Source organism: Ursus americanus, chromosome 19 (genome assembly GCF_024610735.1).
Source record: "Ursus americanus isolate L20-20 chromosome 19, mUrsAme1.1.p, whole genome shotgun sequence".
Taxonomy (NCBI): Eukaryota; Metazoa; Chordata; class Mammalia; order Carnivora; family Ursidae; genus Ursus; species Ursus americanus.
This window is the reverse complement of record NC_142145.1, coordinates 126,505-141,690: the sequence shown is the minus strand read 5'-3', so window position 1 is coordinate 141,690 and position 15,186 is coordinate 126,505.

The following is a 15,186-nucleotide window of genomic DNA, read 5'->3' as shown; positions in this document are numbered from 1 at the left end:
AGATCTTTCATCCATTTGGAGTTTATCTTTGTGTATGGTGTGAGAGAGTGATCCAGTTTCATTCTTTTGCATATAGCTGTCCAGTTTCCCCAGCATCATTTATTGAAGAGACTGTCTTTTTTTTCCACTGGATGTTTTTTCCTGCTTTGTCAAAGATTAGTTGACCATTGGGCCGAGGGTCCATTTCTGGAGTCTCTATTCTGTTCCATTGGTCTATGTGTCTGTTTTTGTGCCAGTACCATGCTGTCTTCGTGATCACAGCTTTGTAGTATAGCTTGAAATCAGGCAATGTGATGCCCCCAGCTTTGTTTTTCCTTTTCAACATTTCCTTGGCGATTTGGGGTCTTTTCTGGTTCCACACAAATTTAAGGATTGTTTGTTCCAGCTCTTTGAAAAATGTCATTGGTATTTTGATCGGGATGCGGCTGAAAGTGTAGATTGCTCTGGGTTGCATAGACATTTTAACTATGTTTATTCTTCCAATCCATGAGCATGGAATGTTTTTCCATCTTTTTGTGTTGTCTTCAATGTCTTTCAACAGTGTTCTGTAGTTTCTAGAATATAGATCCTTTACCTCTCTGGATAAGTTTATTCTGAGATATCGTATGATTTTTGGTGCTATTGTAAATGGAATCAATTCCCTAATTTCTCTTCCTTCAGTCTCATTGTTCGTGTATAGAAATGCAACTGATTTCTGAGCATTGATTTTGTATCCTGCCACATTACTGAAATGTTCTATGAGTTCTAGTAATTTGGGGGTGGAGTCTTTTGGGTTTTCCATTTAGAGTATCATGTCATCTGCGAGAGAGAGAGTGAGAGAGCGAGAGAGCGAGACTTTGACTTCTTCTTTTCCTACCGAATACCTTTTATTCCTTTTTGTTGTCTGATTGCTGTTGCAAGTGTAGTACTATGTTGAACAATAATGGTGAGAGTGGGCATCCTTGTTGTGTTCCTGATCTTAAGGGAAAGGCTTTTCCCCATTGAGAATGATATTTGCTGTAGGCTTTTCATAGATGGTTTTTATGAAATTGAGGAACGTACCCTCTATCCCTACACTCTGAAGTGTTTTAATCAGGAAAGGATGCTGTATTTTGCCAAATGCTTTTTCTGCATCGAGAGGATCGTATGGTTCTTGACTCTTTTCTTGTTGATGTGATCTATCACACTGATCGATTTGCAAATGTGGAACCACACTTGCATCCCAGGGATGAAACCCACTTGGTCGTGATGGATAATCCTTTTAATGTACTGTTGGATTCTATTAGCCAGGATCTTGTTGAGAATTTTGGCGTGCATATTCATTAGGGAAATTGGTCTGTAATTCTCCTTTTTGATGGGGTCTTTGCCTGGTTTGGGGATCAAGGTAATACTGGCCTCATAGAATGAGTTTGGTAGTTTTCCTTCTGTTTCTATTTTTTGAAACAGCTTCAGGAGAATAGGTATTATTTCTTCTTTGAATGTTTGGTAGAATTCCCCAGGGAATCCATCAGGTCCTGGACTCCTGTTTTTGGGGAGGTTTTTGATCACTGCTTCAATATCTTCATAATTAATCGGTCTGTTTAAATAATCAATTTCTTCCTGTTTCAGACTTGATAGTTTATAGGTTTCCAGGAAGGCACCCATTTCTTCCAGGTTGTTTGATTTATTGGCATATAGTTGTTGATAATAGTTTCTAATGATTATTTCTATTTCCTTGGTGTTGGTCATGATATCTACCCTTTCATTAATAATTTTATTAATTTGGGTCCTTTTTCTGTTCTTTTGAATAAGTCTGGCCAGTGGCTTATCAATCTTATTTATTCTTTCAAAGAACCAGCTTCTAGTTCTGTTGATCTGCTCTACTGTGCTCCTGGTTTCTAATTCATTGATCTCTGTTCTAATCTTGATTAACTGCATTCTCATGCATGGGTTAGGCCTGTTCTTCTGTTCCAGCTCCAGCTTCTTAATGTGAGAATATAAAAACTGCAGTTTAGATTTTTCTATTCTTTTGAGTGAGGCTTGGATGGCTATGTATTTTCCCCTTAGGACTGCCTTTGCAGTGTCCCATAGGTTTTGGACCGATGTGTTTTCATTCTCATTGGTTTCCATAAATTGCTTAAGTTCCTTAATTCCCTAGTTTAACCAATCATTCTTAAGCAGGATGGTTCTTAGTTTCCAAGTGTTTGAGTTTCTTCCAAATTTTTCCTTCTGATTGAGTCCCAGTTTCAAAGCATTGTGGTCTGAGAATATGCAGGGAATAATCTCAGTCTTTTGGTATCGGTTGAGACCTGTTTTGTGACCCAGTATATGGTCTATTCTGGAGAAGGTTCCATGTGCATTAAAAAAGAATGAGTATTCTGTTGTTCTGGGGTGTAGTGTTCTGTATATACCCATGAGGTCCATCTGGTCCAGTATGTCATTCAAAGCTCTTGTTTCTCTGTTGATTTTCTCCTTAGGTGATCTGTCTATTGCTGGGAGCGGAGTGTTAAGGTCCCCTACTATTAACACATTATTATCTATATGTCTCTTTATTCTGGTTAAGAGTTGGCTTGTGTATCTAGCTGCTCCCCTGTTGGGGGCATAAATATTTATAATTGTCATATCCACTTGTTGGATACGTCCTTTAAAAATAATATAGTGTCCTTCTGTATCTCTAACTACAGTCTTTAGTTTAACATCTAATCTGTCTGATACGAGAATTGCTACCCCAGCTTTCTTTTGAGGTCCGTTGGCATGAAAAATGGTTCTCCATCCCTTCACTTTCAGTCTGGATGTATCTTTAGGTTCAACATGAGTCTCTTGGGGACAGCATATGGATGGGTCATGTCTTTTTATCTAGTCTGCAACCCTGTGTCATTATGGGAGCATTTAGGCCATTCACATTGAGAGTGATTATTGAGAGATATGATTTTAATGATGTCATGTTGCCTGTAAAGTCTTTGTTTCTATAGATTGTAAATTTCTGTTCTGTATCACTCTTGGGGTCTTTTTACTTTTATAGAACCCCCCTTAATATTTCTTGTAGGGTTGGTTTGGTGGTCACATATTCTTTCAGTTTCTGCTGGTCTTGGAAGCTCCTTGTCTCTCCATCCATTCTGAATGACAGCCTTGCTGGATAAAGGGTCCTTGGCTGCATGTTCTTCTCACTTAGTGCTCGGAATCTGTCTTGCCAGCTTTTTCTGGTTTGCCAGGTCTCTGTGGACAGGTATGACATTATTCTAATGTTCCTCCCTCTGTCAGTGAGGATTCTCTTCCCCCTGGCCACTTTCAAGATTTTATCCTTGGATCTAAGATTTGCGAATTGTACCAGTATGTGATGTGGTGCTGGTCTGTTCTCATTGATCTTGGGAGGGGTCCTCTCTGCCTCTTGGACATGAATGCTTGTTTCCTTCGCCAGATTAGGGAAGTTCTCAGCTACAGTTTGTTCAAATACCTCTTCTAGACCTTTCTCTTTCTCTACCCCCTCGGGGGTGCTGATGATTCTAACATTGGAACGTTTCATTGAGTCAGTAATCTTCCATAATCTACATTCTTGAGATTGGATTTTTTTGAGCCAAGTTCCCATTTTTACCTTCTTTTCTATCATCCCATCTTCCATTCACTAATTTGTTCTTCTGCCTCTCTTACCCTGGCCATCAGAGCATGCAGTTTAGACTGCATTTGATTCATAGCATTTTAATTTCTGCCAGATTCACTCTCATTTCCACCCTTAGAGATTCTATATTCTCATTAATATTTTAGTTAATATTTTTTTCAAACCTACATATTATCTTGACCATTGTTACTCTGAACTCCATTTCTGACAATTTGGTTATATCCATATCCATCAGTTCTGTGGCAGAGGCCACAGTCTCTATTTCTTTCCTTTGTTGGGGGTTCCTCCTCCTTGTGATTCTGATGAGGAGAGGTTGCGGGGTTGTCCAGAGCCCAAATTATTGCGCAGGACCCAAGCAGTGTGCACTTGTTTTATAGGGATCTTAGGGATGTGGGTTTGATTTTTCAGCCTGCCTTCTGGGGGAGGGGTCTGCCGCACTGATACTCAGGCAACCCTCTTTGGGTAGAGTCGCCCTGTCCCCTGCGAGGGGGGATGGGGATGGGCACAATGCAAACTTGTATTTCCGGGCTTTTGTTCTCTGGCGGCTTTCCCTGGCGGTTTTCTGTGACTCTTCTGAGAGAGCAGCAGTGGCTGAATCCCAGCCTCTGTCTCAGAACAGAGAGATCGCAGTCCGCTCTCCACTGAGCTCTCCTGGCCACTTTAACTCTGTTTCTGTCGGTGCTGCTAAAAACCCTGCAGCATCCCAGGTTGTGCGCCCCACAGCCACTCTCCCAGTCCTTGCTTCCAGGGCCGGCATGTCTCTGTCCTTTGTGCTTCTAACACCGCTGGCCGCCCCAGTTTCCAAGTGTGCTCCCGAGCTCCCTGTTTCAGTCTAGTTCCAGTGCTCGCTCCCAAGCTCTGGTTTTCAGTCTGGTTGCACCTGTGCTCCCTAGCTCCCGGTTTCAGTCTGCTTTCTCAGGGGCTAATGGTCCGCGAGTCCGGCCCACTCCCCAGCGCAGGAGGCTACTTCTTCCCAGTGCTTGAGCACAGCAGCTCCCTCCCCCTTCTGTTTATCTTCCAATATCTATGCACAGATTCATGGCTCCCCACTTCGTACCTCAATACTCATCACCGGAGATGTTCATTTGTAGAGATCCAGATGTATCTTCCTACGTCTCGGGCTGATTTCATGGGTGTTTAGGATGATCTGGTAGATATCCAGCTCATTTCAGGGAACCAGCTGAAAAAAGGTCCCCCACTCGACCGCCATCTTTTTTCTTCTCCCGCTAACGTTTTGTTGAGGATTTTTGCATCTATTTTCATCAGTGATATTGGCTTGTAATTTTCTTGTGTCCTTGTCTGGTTTTGGTATAAGGATAATTCTGCCCTTGTAAAATGAATTTGCAAGTGTGCTCTCCTATTTTTTAGAAGAGTTTGAGAAAGATTGGTATTAGCTTTTTCAACGTTTGGTAAAATTCGCCAATGAAGCCATCTGGTCCTGGACTTTTGTTTGTTGGGAGGCTTTCTAAAAAGAGTTTAAGTTCAATTAATTAACATATAGTGTATTATTAGTTTCAGAGGTACAGTTCAGTGATTCATCAGTTGTATATAACACCCAGTGCTCATTACATCATGTGCCCTCCTTAATGCCCATCACCCAGTTACCCCATATCCCTACCCCCCTTCTCTCCAGCAACCCTCAGTTTGTTTCCTATAGTTAAGAGTCTCTTATGGTTTGTCTCCCTCTCTGATTTAGTCTTATTTTATTTTCCCCTCCCTTCCCTGATAATCCTCTGTTTTGTTTCTTAAATTGCACATGAGTGAAATCATATGATAATTGTCTTTCTCTGATTGACTTATTTTGCTTAGCCTAATACCCTCTAGTTCCATCCACATCATTGCAAATGGCAAGATTTCATTTTTTCGATGGCTGAGTAATATTCCATTGCTTATATGAACCACATCTTCTTTATCCATTCATCTGTCGATGGACATCTAGGCTCTTTCCATAGTATGGCTATTGTGGACATTGCTGCTATAAACATTGGGGTGCAGGTGCCCCTTCATATCACTAGTTTGTATCTTTTGGATAAATACCTAGTAGTGCAGTTTCTAGGTCATAGTTGGGAGGTTTTTGATTACTAATTCAAACTCCTTACTAGTAATTGGACTATTCAGATTTTTAAAATTTCTTCCTGATTCAGTCTGGGAAGTTTGTATGTTTCTCAGAATTTATCCATTTCTTCTAGGTTGTCCAATTTGTTGGCATATAATTGCTCGTAGTAATCTCTCTTGATCCTTTGTATTTCTATGATATCAATATTAACATATGTTTTTTTCTTTTTTTAATTTAAATTAGTTAACGTACAGTGCAATATTGGTTTTGGAGTAGAATTCAGTGATTCATCACTTACATACAACACCTTATGTTCATCAGAACAAGCTCCCTCTGGGGCGCCTGGGTAGCGCAGTTGTTAAAGCGTCTGCCTTCGGCTCAGGGCGTGATCCCGGAGTGCCGGGATCGAGTCCCGCATCGGGCTCCTCCACTGTGAGCCTGCTTCTTCCTCTCCCACTCCCCCTGCTGTGTTCCCTCTCTTGCTGGCTGTCTCTCTGTCACATAAATAAATAAAATCTTAAAAAAAAAAAAAAAGAACAAGCTCCCTCTTTAATACCCATCCCCCATCTAGCCCATCCCTCGCCCACCTCCCTCCAGGAATCCTCAGTTTGTTCTTTGTCATTAAGAGTCTCTTATGGCTTGTCTCCCTCTCTCCTTTTTTTTCTTTCCCCCCTTCCCTTATATTCATTTGTTTTCTGTCTTAAATTCCATATATGAGTGAGTGAGATCATATGGTATTTGTCTTTTTCTGACTTATTTCTTTTTTGTTTTGTTTTGTTTTTTTCCTGTATTTTTAAATTTAAATTCAATTAGCCAACATATAGTACATCATTAGTTTTTGATGTAGTAGTTAATGATTCATTAGTTGCATAAAACACCCAGTGCTCATCACATCACGTGCCCTCCTTAATGTCCATCACTCAGTTACCTCATCCCCCATCCACCTCCTTTTCCACAACTCTCAGTTTGTTTCTTGGAGTCAAGAGTCTGTCATGGTTTGTCTCCCTTTCTTATTTCTTCCCATTCAGGTTTCCCTCCCTTCTCCTATGATCCTCTGCACTATTTCTTATATTCCACATATGAGTGAAACCATATGATAATTGTCTTTCTCTGATTGACTTATTTTGCTTAACATAATACCCTCCAGTTCCATCCAGTTCGATGTAAATGGTAAATATTCATCCTTTCTGATAGCCGTGTAATATTTCATTGTATATATGAACCACATCTTTTTTATCCATTCATCTGTTGAAGGACATCTCGGCTCTTCCTACAGTTTGGCTATTGTGGACACTGATGCTGTGAACATTGGGGTGCAGGTGTCCCTTCTTTTCACTATGTCTGTATCTTTGGGGTAAATACCCAGTAGTGCAATTGCTGGGTCATAGGTAGCACTATTTTTAACATCTTGAGGAACCTTCATACTGTTTCCAGAGTGGCTGCACCAGCTTGCATTCCCACCAACAGTGTAAGAGGGTTCCCCTTTCTCCACATCATTGCCAACATTTGGTATCCCTGTCTTGTTAATTTTAGCCATTCTAATGGTGTAAGGTGGTATCTCATTGTGATTTTGATTTGTATTTCCCTGATGGCAAGTGATGTGGAACATTTTTTCATGTGTCTGTTGGCTATTTGTATGTCTTCTTTGGAGAATTGTCTGTTCATGTCTTCTGCCCATTTATTGACTGGATTACTTATTTTGGGGATGTTGAGTTTGGTGAGTTCTTTATAGATGTTGGATACCAGCCCTTTATTTGTTACATCATTTGCAAATATCTTCTCCCATTCTGTAGGTTGCCTTTTAGTTTTGTTGACTCTTTCCTTTGCTGTGCAGAAGCTTTTTATCTTGATGAAGTCCCAATAGTTCGGTTTTCTTGTTTCCCTTGGCTTTAGAGACATGTCTTGCAAGAAGTTGCTGTGGCTGAGTCTGACTTATTACACTTGGCATAATACACTCTAGCTCCATCCACGTTGTTGCAAATGACAAGATTTCATTTTTCTGATGGCTGAGTAATATTCCTGTGTGTGTGTGTGTGTGTGTGTGTGTGTGTGTATGTGTGTGTGTGTGTATACACCACATCTTCTTTATCCATTCATCAGTTGATGTCCAAATGAGGACATTTGGGCTCTCTCCATAGTTTGGATATTGTTGATAATGCGGTTATAAACATCAGGGTGCATGTACCCTCTTTGAATCTGCATTTTTGTATCCTTTGGGTAAATACCTAATACTTCAATTGCTGGATTGTAGCATAGCTCTATTTTTAACTTCTTGAGGAACCTCCATACTGTTTTCCAGGGTGGCTGCACCAGTTTGCATTCCCAACAACAGTGTAGGAGGGCTCCCCTTTCTCCACATCCTTGCCAATTTTCTTGTGTTGTTGATCTTAGCCAGTCTGACAGGTGTGAGGTGACATCTCATTGTGGTTTTGATTTGTATTTCCCTGATGATGACTGGTATGGAGCATCTTTTCATGTGTCTGTTGGCAATCTACATGTCTTCTTTGGAAAAGTGTCTATGTCTTCTCCCATTTCTTAACTGGATTATTTGTTTTTTTTGGGTGTTGAGTTTGATAAATTCTTTATAGATTTTGAATACTGACCCTTTATCAGATATGTCATTTGCAAATATCTTCTCCCATCCCGGAGGCTGCCTTTTAGTTTTGTTAACTGTTTCCTTTGCTGTGCAGAAGCTTTTATCTTGATGAAGTCCCAATGGTTCATTTTTGCCTTTGTGTCCCTTGCCTTGAGAGACATGTCTAGTAAGAAGTTGCTACGGCCAACATCAAGGAGGTTGCTGCCCGTGTTCTCCTCTAGGATTCTCATGGATTCCTGTCTCACATTAGGTCTTTCATCCATTTTGAATTAATTTTTGTGTATGGTGTAAGATAGTTCCATTCTTCTCCCTGTAGCTGTCCAGTTTTCCCAGTGCCACTTGTTGAAGAGACTGTCTGATTTCCATTGGATATTCTTTCCTGCTTTGTTGAGGATTAGTTGATCATATCGTTGTGGGTCCATTTTTGGGTTTTCTATTCTGTTCCATTGATGCAGTGTCTGTTTTGGTGCCAGTACCTTACTGTCTTGATGCTTACAGTCTTGTAATACAGCCTGAGGTCCAGAACTGTGATGCCTCCAGCTTTGCTCTTCTTTTTCAGAGAATTGCTTTTCTGGTTCCATACAAATTTTAGGATTGCTCGTTCTAGCTCTGAAAAATGCTGGTGGTATTTTGATAGGGATTGCATTAACCGTGTAGATTGCTTTGGGTAGCGTAGACATTTTAGCAATTTTTGCTCTTCCAATCCATGAACATGGAATGGTTTTCCATTTCTTTGTGTGCTGTTCAATTTCTTCCATAAGTGTTTTGTAGCTTTCAGAGTACAGATCCTTTACCTCTTTGGTTAGGTTTATTCCTAGGTATCTTATTGTTTTTGGTGAAATTGCAAATAGGATCAATTCCTTGATTTCTCTTTCTGTTGCTTCATTATTAGTGTATGGAAATGCAACAGATTTCTGCACATTGATTTTATATCCTGCAACTTTGTTGAATTCATGCTTTAGTTCTAGCAACTTTTTGGTAGAGTCTTTTGGGTTTTCTACATAGAGTATCATGTTGTTTGCAAAGAGTGTAAGTTTGATTTCATCTTTGCCGATTTGGATGCCTTTTATTTCTTTCTGTTGTCTGATTGTTAAGGCTAAGACTTCCAGTACTATGTGAAATGGTAATGGCGAGAGTGGACATTCTTGTCTTGTGTCTCACCAGAGGGAAAAGGCTCTCAGTTTTTCTCCATTGTGGATATTAGCTGTGGGTTTTTCATATATGGCCTTTATTATGATAAGGTATGTTCCTTCTATCCATATTTTGTTGAGGATATTTATCAAGAGAGTATGCTGTATTTTGTCAAATGCTTTTTTGGCATTTATTGACAGGATTATATGGCTCTTATCCTTTCTTTTATCTATGTGGTGTATCATGTTGATTGATTTATGAATGTTGAACACCCTTGCAGCCCAGGAATAAATCCCACTTGATTATGGTGAACGATTCTTTTAATGTACTTTTGCATTTGATTTGCTAGTATTTTATTGAGAATTTTTGCATCCATGTTCATTAGGGTTATTGGCCTGTAATTCTCCTTTTTAGTGGGGTCTTTGTCTGGTTTTAGAATCAAGGTAATCCTGGCCTTGTAGAATGAGTTTAGAAGTATTCCTTCCATTTCCATTTTTTGGAACAGTTTGAGGACAATAGGTATTAACTCTTCTTAATTTTTTTAAAGAAAAAAAAGAAAGAATGAGAGAGTGCGGGCAAGCACAAGTGGGGGAGCAGCAGGCAGATGGAGAGGGAGAAGTAGGCTCCCCTCTGAGCAGAGAGTCTGACGCGGGGCTCAATCCCAGATCCAGGGATCTAGACCCAAGCCGAAGGCAGATGCTTAGCCAACTGAGCCACCCAGGTGCCCCTTAACTCTTCTTTAAATGGCTGGTAATATTCCCTGGGAATCCAACTGGCCCTAGATTTTTTTTTTTTGGGGGGGGGAGATTTTTGATTACTGGTTCAATTTCTTTGCTGGTTATGGGTATGATCAAATTTTTCTATTTCTTGGTAGTTTATAGGTTTCTAGGAATTTGTCCATTTCTTCCAGATTGCCCAGTTTGTTGGCGTCTAGTTTTTCATAATATTCCCTTATAATTGTTTGTATTTCTGTGGTGTTGGTTATAATCTCTCCTCTTTCATTCATGATTTCATCTATTTGGGTCCTTTCTCTTTTCTTTTTGATAAGTCTGGATAAATAAAATTTATCAATTTTATTAATTCTTTGAAAGAGTCGGCTCTTAGTTTCGTTAATCCGTTCTACTGGTTTATGTTGTTATTGTTTCTATATAATTTATTTCTTTTCTACTTTTATTATTTCCCTTGTTTTGCTGGCTTTAGGATTTACTTGCTGTTCCTTTCGTAGCTCCTTTAGGTGTTAGGTTAGGTTGTGTGTTTGAGACTTTTCTTGCTTCTTGAGGTAGGCCTATATTGCTATAGACTTCCCTGTTAGGACTGCCTTTGCTGTATCCCAAAGGTTTAGACAAAGATGTTTTCATTTTCATTTGTTTCCATGTATTTTTAAAAATTCTTCTTTAATTTCCTGGTTAACCCATTCATTCTTTAGTAGGATGTTCTTTAACCTCCGTGTATTTGTGGTTTTTCCAAATTTTTTCTTGTGGTTGACTTCAAATTTCAAAGTGTTGTGGTCTGAAAATATGCATGGTGTGATCTCAGTCTTTTTGCACTTTGTTGAGGGCTGATTTGTGACCCTGTATGTGATCTGTTCTGGAGAATGTCCCATGTGCACTTGAAAAGAATGTGTATTCTGCTACTTTAGCATGGCATGTTGTTAATATATTTGTTAAGTTAATCTGGTCCAGTGTGTCATTCAAAGTCATTGTTTCCTTGTTGATTTTCTGCTTAGATGATCTGTCCATTGCTGTAAGTGGGGTGTTAAAGTCCCCTACTATTATTGTATTGTTATCAATGACTTTGTTTATTATTAGTTGATTTATATATTTGGGTGGTCCCAACTGGGGGCATAAATATTTACAATTGTTAAATCTTCTTGATGAATAGATCCCATAATTATGATATAAAGCCCTTCTTCATCTCTTGTTACAGTTTGTATTTTAATATCTAGTTTGTCTGGGGGCACATGGGTGGCTCAGTTGGTTAACCATCTGACTCTTGATTTTGGCTCAGGTCATGATCTCAGGGTCGTGGGATTGAGCCCTGTGTCAGGCTCTGTGTTTGATGTGGAGCCTGTTTGGGGTTCTTTCTCTCCGTCTCCCTCTGCCCCTTCCCCTTCGTGTGCTCTCTTTCTCTAAAAATAAATAAAATAAAATAACTAAATTATAAAATCTAGTTTGTCTGATATAGGTATGGCTACTCTGGCTTTCTTTTGATGTCCATTAGCATGATAGATGGTTCTCAATCCCCTCACTTTCAGTCTGCAGGTGTCTTTAGGTCTAAAATGAGTCTCTTGTAGGCAGCATATAGATGGATCTTGTTTTTTTGTATCCATTCTGATACCCTGTGTCTTTTGATTGGAGTATTTAGTCCATTTACATTCAGAGTGACTATTGAAAGATACGAATTTAGTGCCATTGTGTTACCTGTAGAATTGGTGTTTCTGGTGATGTTCTCTGGTCCTTTGTAGTCTTTGTTGCATTTGGTCATTTTTCTCTCTCCACTCAAAGAGTCCCCCTTAAAATTTCTTGCAGGGCTGGTTTGGTGGTCACAAACTCCTTTAGTTTTTGTTTGTCTGGGAAACTTTTCATCCCTCCTTTTATTCTGAATGACAGCCTTGCTGGATAAAGAATTCTTGGCTGCATATTTTTCCCATTCAGCACGTTGAATATATCATGCCACTTTTTTCTGGCTTTTAAGTTTCTGTGGACAGATCTGCTGCAAACCTGATTTGTCTTCCCTTGTAGGTTAAGGATTTTTTCCCCTTGTTGCTTCTAGGATTCTTTTTCTTGTCTGTGTATTTTGTGAATTTGACTATGATATGCCTTGGTGTAATTGTCAGCTTTTGTTGGTTTTAATAGGAGTTTTCTGTGCTTCTTGGATTTTGATGTTTGTGTGCTTCCCCAGACTGAGGAAGTTTTCAGCCATAATTCATTTGAATAAACCTTCTGCCCCTTTCTCTCTCTCTCTTCATCTTCTGGGACTCCTATGATATGAATGTTATTATGTTTTAATAAGTTGCTGAGTTCTCTGATTCTGTCTTCATGATCTATTACCTTTCTTTCCCTCTTTTTTTCAGCTTCATTATTTTTCATAATTTTATCTTCTATATCACTGATTCACTCCTCTGCTTCATCCATTCTCGTTTTTATGGCTTGCACTTGGGATTGTATTTTTAATTTCAGCCTGACTAGATTTAGTTATCTCTGCAGTAAGGGTTTCTCTAGTGTCTTCTATGCTTTTTTCAAGCCCAGCTAGTATCCTTATAATTGTTGTTTTAAATTCTAGTTCAGGCATCTTACTTGTATCTGTATTGATTTAATCCCTGACCCTGAGTTCTATTTCCTGTTCTATCTTTTAGGGTGAATTTCTCTGTCATGTCATTTGTCCAGAAAAGAAAAGAAGAAAGAAAAAAAACCACAAACCACAAAACAAAAAAACTGGATCCTGCATGTGTTTGGTCTGCTTGTTAAAAGAATCTGGATCCCAGGGGCACCTGGGTGGCTCAATTGGTTAGGTGTCCAACTGTTGATTTTGGCTCAGGTCATGATCTCAGGGTCATGGGATTGAGCACTGCATCAGGCTCCATGCTCAGCATGGAGTCTGCTTGAAATTCTCTCTCTCCCTCTGCCCCTCCCCCTGCTTGCACATTCTCTCTCTCTCTAAAATAAGTAAAATCTTAAAGAATCTAGATCCCAAAATAAAATAAAATGAAAAAAGGTATATATAGCAATTAAATAAGATTAATGAAAATAAAAAAGGAATTGAATAAGAAAATAAATGAAAAAAAAAATAAGGAATAAAGACTAAAAGTAAAAAGAAAGCTAGATCCTATTTCCTCTAGAGCTGAAGCATTGCAGCACTCTATGATCAGTACACTTGGTGCAAGCTGGTTGTTTGGGCTGGTCTTCTGGGGGAGGGGCCTGCTGAGCTGATTCTCAGGCCTACTTACCCTAGTAGAAACTTGCCTCCAGGACACAGAGAGGCAGGGCTTGGTGTACAAGGCTCTGGACTGCACTAGGTGGCACTGTTTTGCTCCCTGAAGGCTTTCCACGCTGATGGGCGGGATGAATATGGCTGTGCCCCGCCCTCTAGCCTTGGAGCTGAAAATTGGCACCCCCACTCTTCAGTTAGCCCTCACAGAAGAGCAATCAATCACTCTGTGTCCCTAGTTTCCATCAGAACCCTGCATTCACCCTGCCTTATCTGAACTTTTTTCTCTCAGGCACACGAGTTTCAAAAATCCAAGTTTTAGGGACTCCCCTGGTGAGGACCCCTGCTGTTCCTCCTGGGGGCGGGGTCTCACTGTGCTTTTGCCATTTGCAGGGGAGTCCCAGGAAAGTGGTCACATGCCTGTGCAGTGGTTCATACTTTATGGCAAAACAGAGCAGAAAGCCTCACCTAGACCCACTGCTCTCAGCTGGCTTCCCTGCACCTATGCCTGGGAACAGTGTAGCACTTAGGCATCACCTGTTCCTGCAACCCTGGGGTCCTGAGACCATGCTGTCACACCTGGGATTCTGCCCCACTTCGCCACCTGGGCACCTTTAAGCCCAGCATGTCCCCCACTGTAGCAGACTTCTGAAAGTTCTGATTTTATGATTTGCTGCTTATAATACTTCGCGGTAGCTTCCATAAGCAGGCTCCCTCCCTGCTGCCATACCCAGATATACCTCCCCCAATTCAACTCTCTGCACTGCCTACCTTCCAAAAGGTGGTTGCTTTTCTACTTGTAGACTTGCAGGGTATGTTCTTTCAGATTGATTTCTCTGGTGTTCAGAATGATTCAATAACTCTGTGTTTGAGGGACAAGACAAGCTTAGGTCCCCTTAATCCTTGGCCATCTTAACTCCTCCTGTTTATTTCTGATTTCATTTACTTGAGCCCTCTCTCTTTTTCTTGGGGGAGTCTACCTAAAGGTTTGTCAATTTTATCTTTTAAAATATCTAGTTCTCAGTTTCATTTATCTTTTCTATTGTCTTTTTAGTCTATTTCATTGATCTCTGCATTGACCTTTATCATTTCCTTCCCTCTACAAGTTCAGGCTTTGCTCTTTTTCTAGTTCCTTGAGGTGTAAAGTTAGGTTGCTTGAGATTTTTCTCATTTCTTGAGGCAGGCGTGTATTGCTATAAACTTCCCTCTTAGAGCTGCTTTTGCTGCATCCTATAAATTTTGGTATCTTGTAGTTCCATTTTCATTTGTCTCAAGTTGTTGATTTCTTCATTGACTGTTTGGTTATTCAGTAGCATTTGTGAATTTTCTAGTTTCCTTTTGTGATTATAGTTTTGTACCATTGTGGTCAGAAAAGATATGTGAAGAATGTGTGTTTTGCTGCTTTCAGATGGAGTGTTTTGTATAGATCTGTTAAGTCCTTCTGGTCTAATGTGTCCTCTAAGACTGATGTTTTCTTATTTGATATTCTGTCTGGATGATCTAGTCAGTGATTAAAGTTGGTATTAAATATCTCTACTGTTATTGTTTTGCTGTCTGCTTCTCCCTTTAAGTCTGTTAGGATTTGTGTGGTATATGTAGGAGCCTTTATGTTGGGTGCATTAACATTTTCCAACATATCTTTTGTTGGATTGACCCCTTTATCATTATGTAATGCTCTTCTTTGTCTCTTATTAGTGTGGTTTAAAGTCCATTTTAATTTAAAAAATATTTATTTATTTGAGAGAGGGAGCACAAGCGGGGTAGGGAGGGACAAAGGGAAAGGGAGAAACAGACTTCCCGCTGAGCAGAGAGCCTGACACGGGGCTGGATCCTAGGACCCCTGGATCATGACCTGAGCCAAAGGCAGATGCTTAACTGACTGAACCACCCAGGTGCCCATAA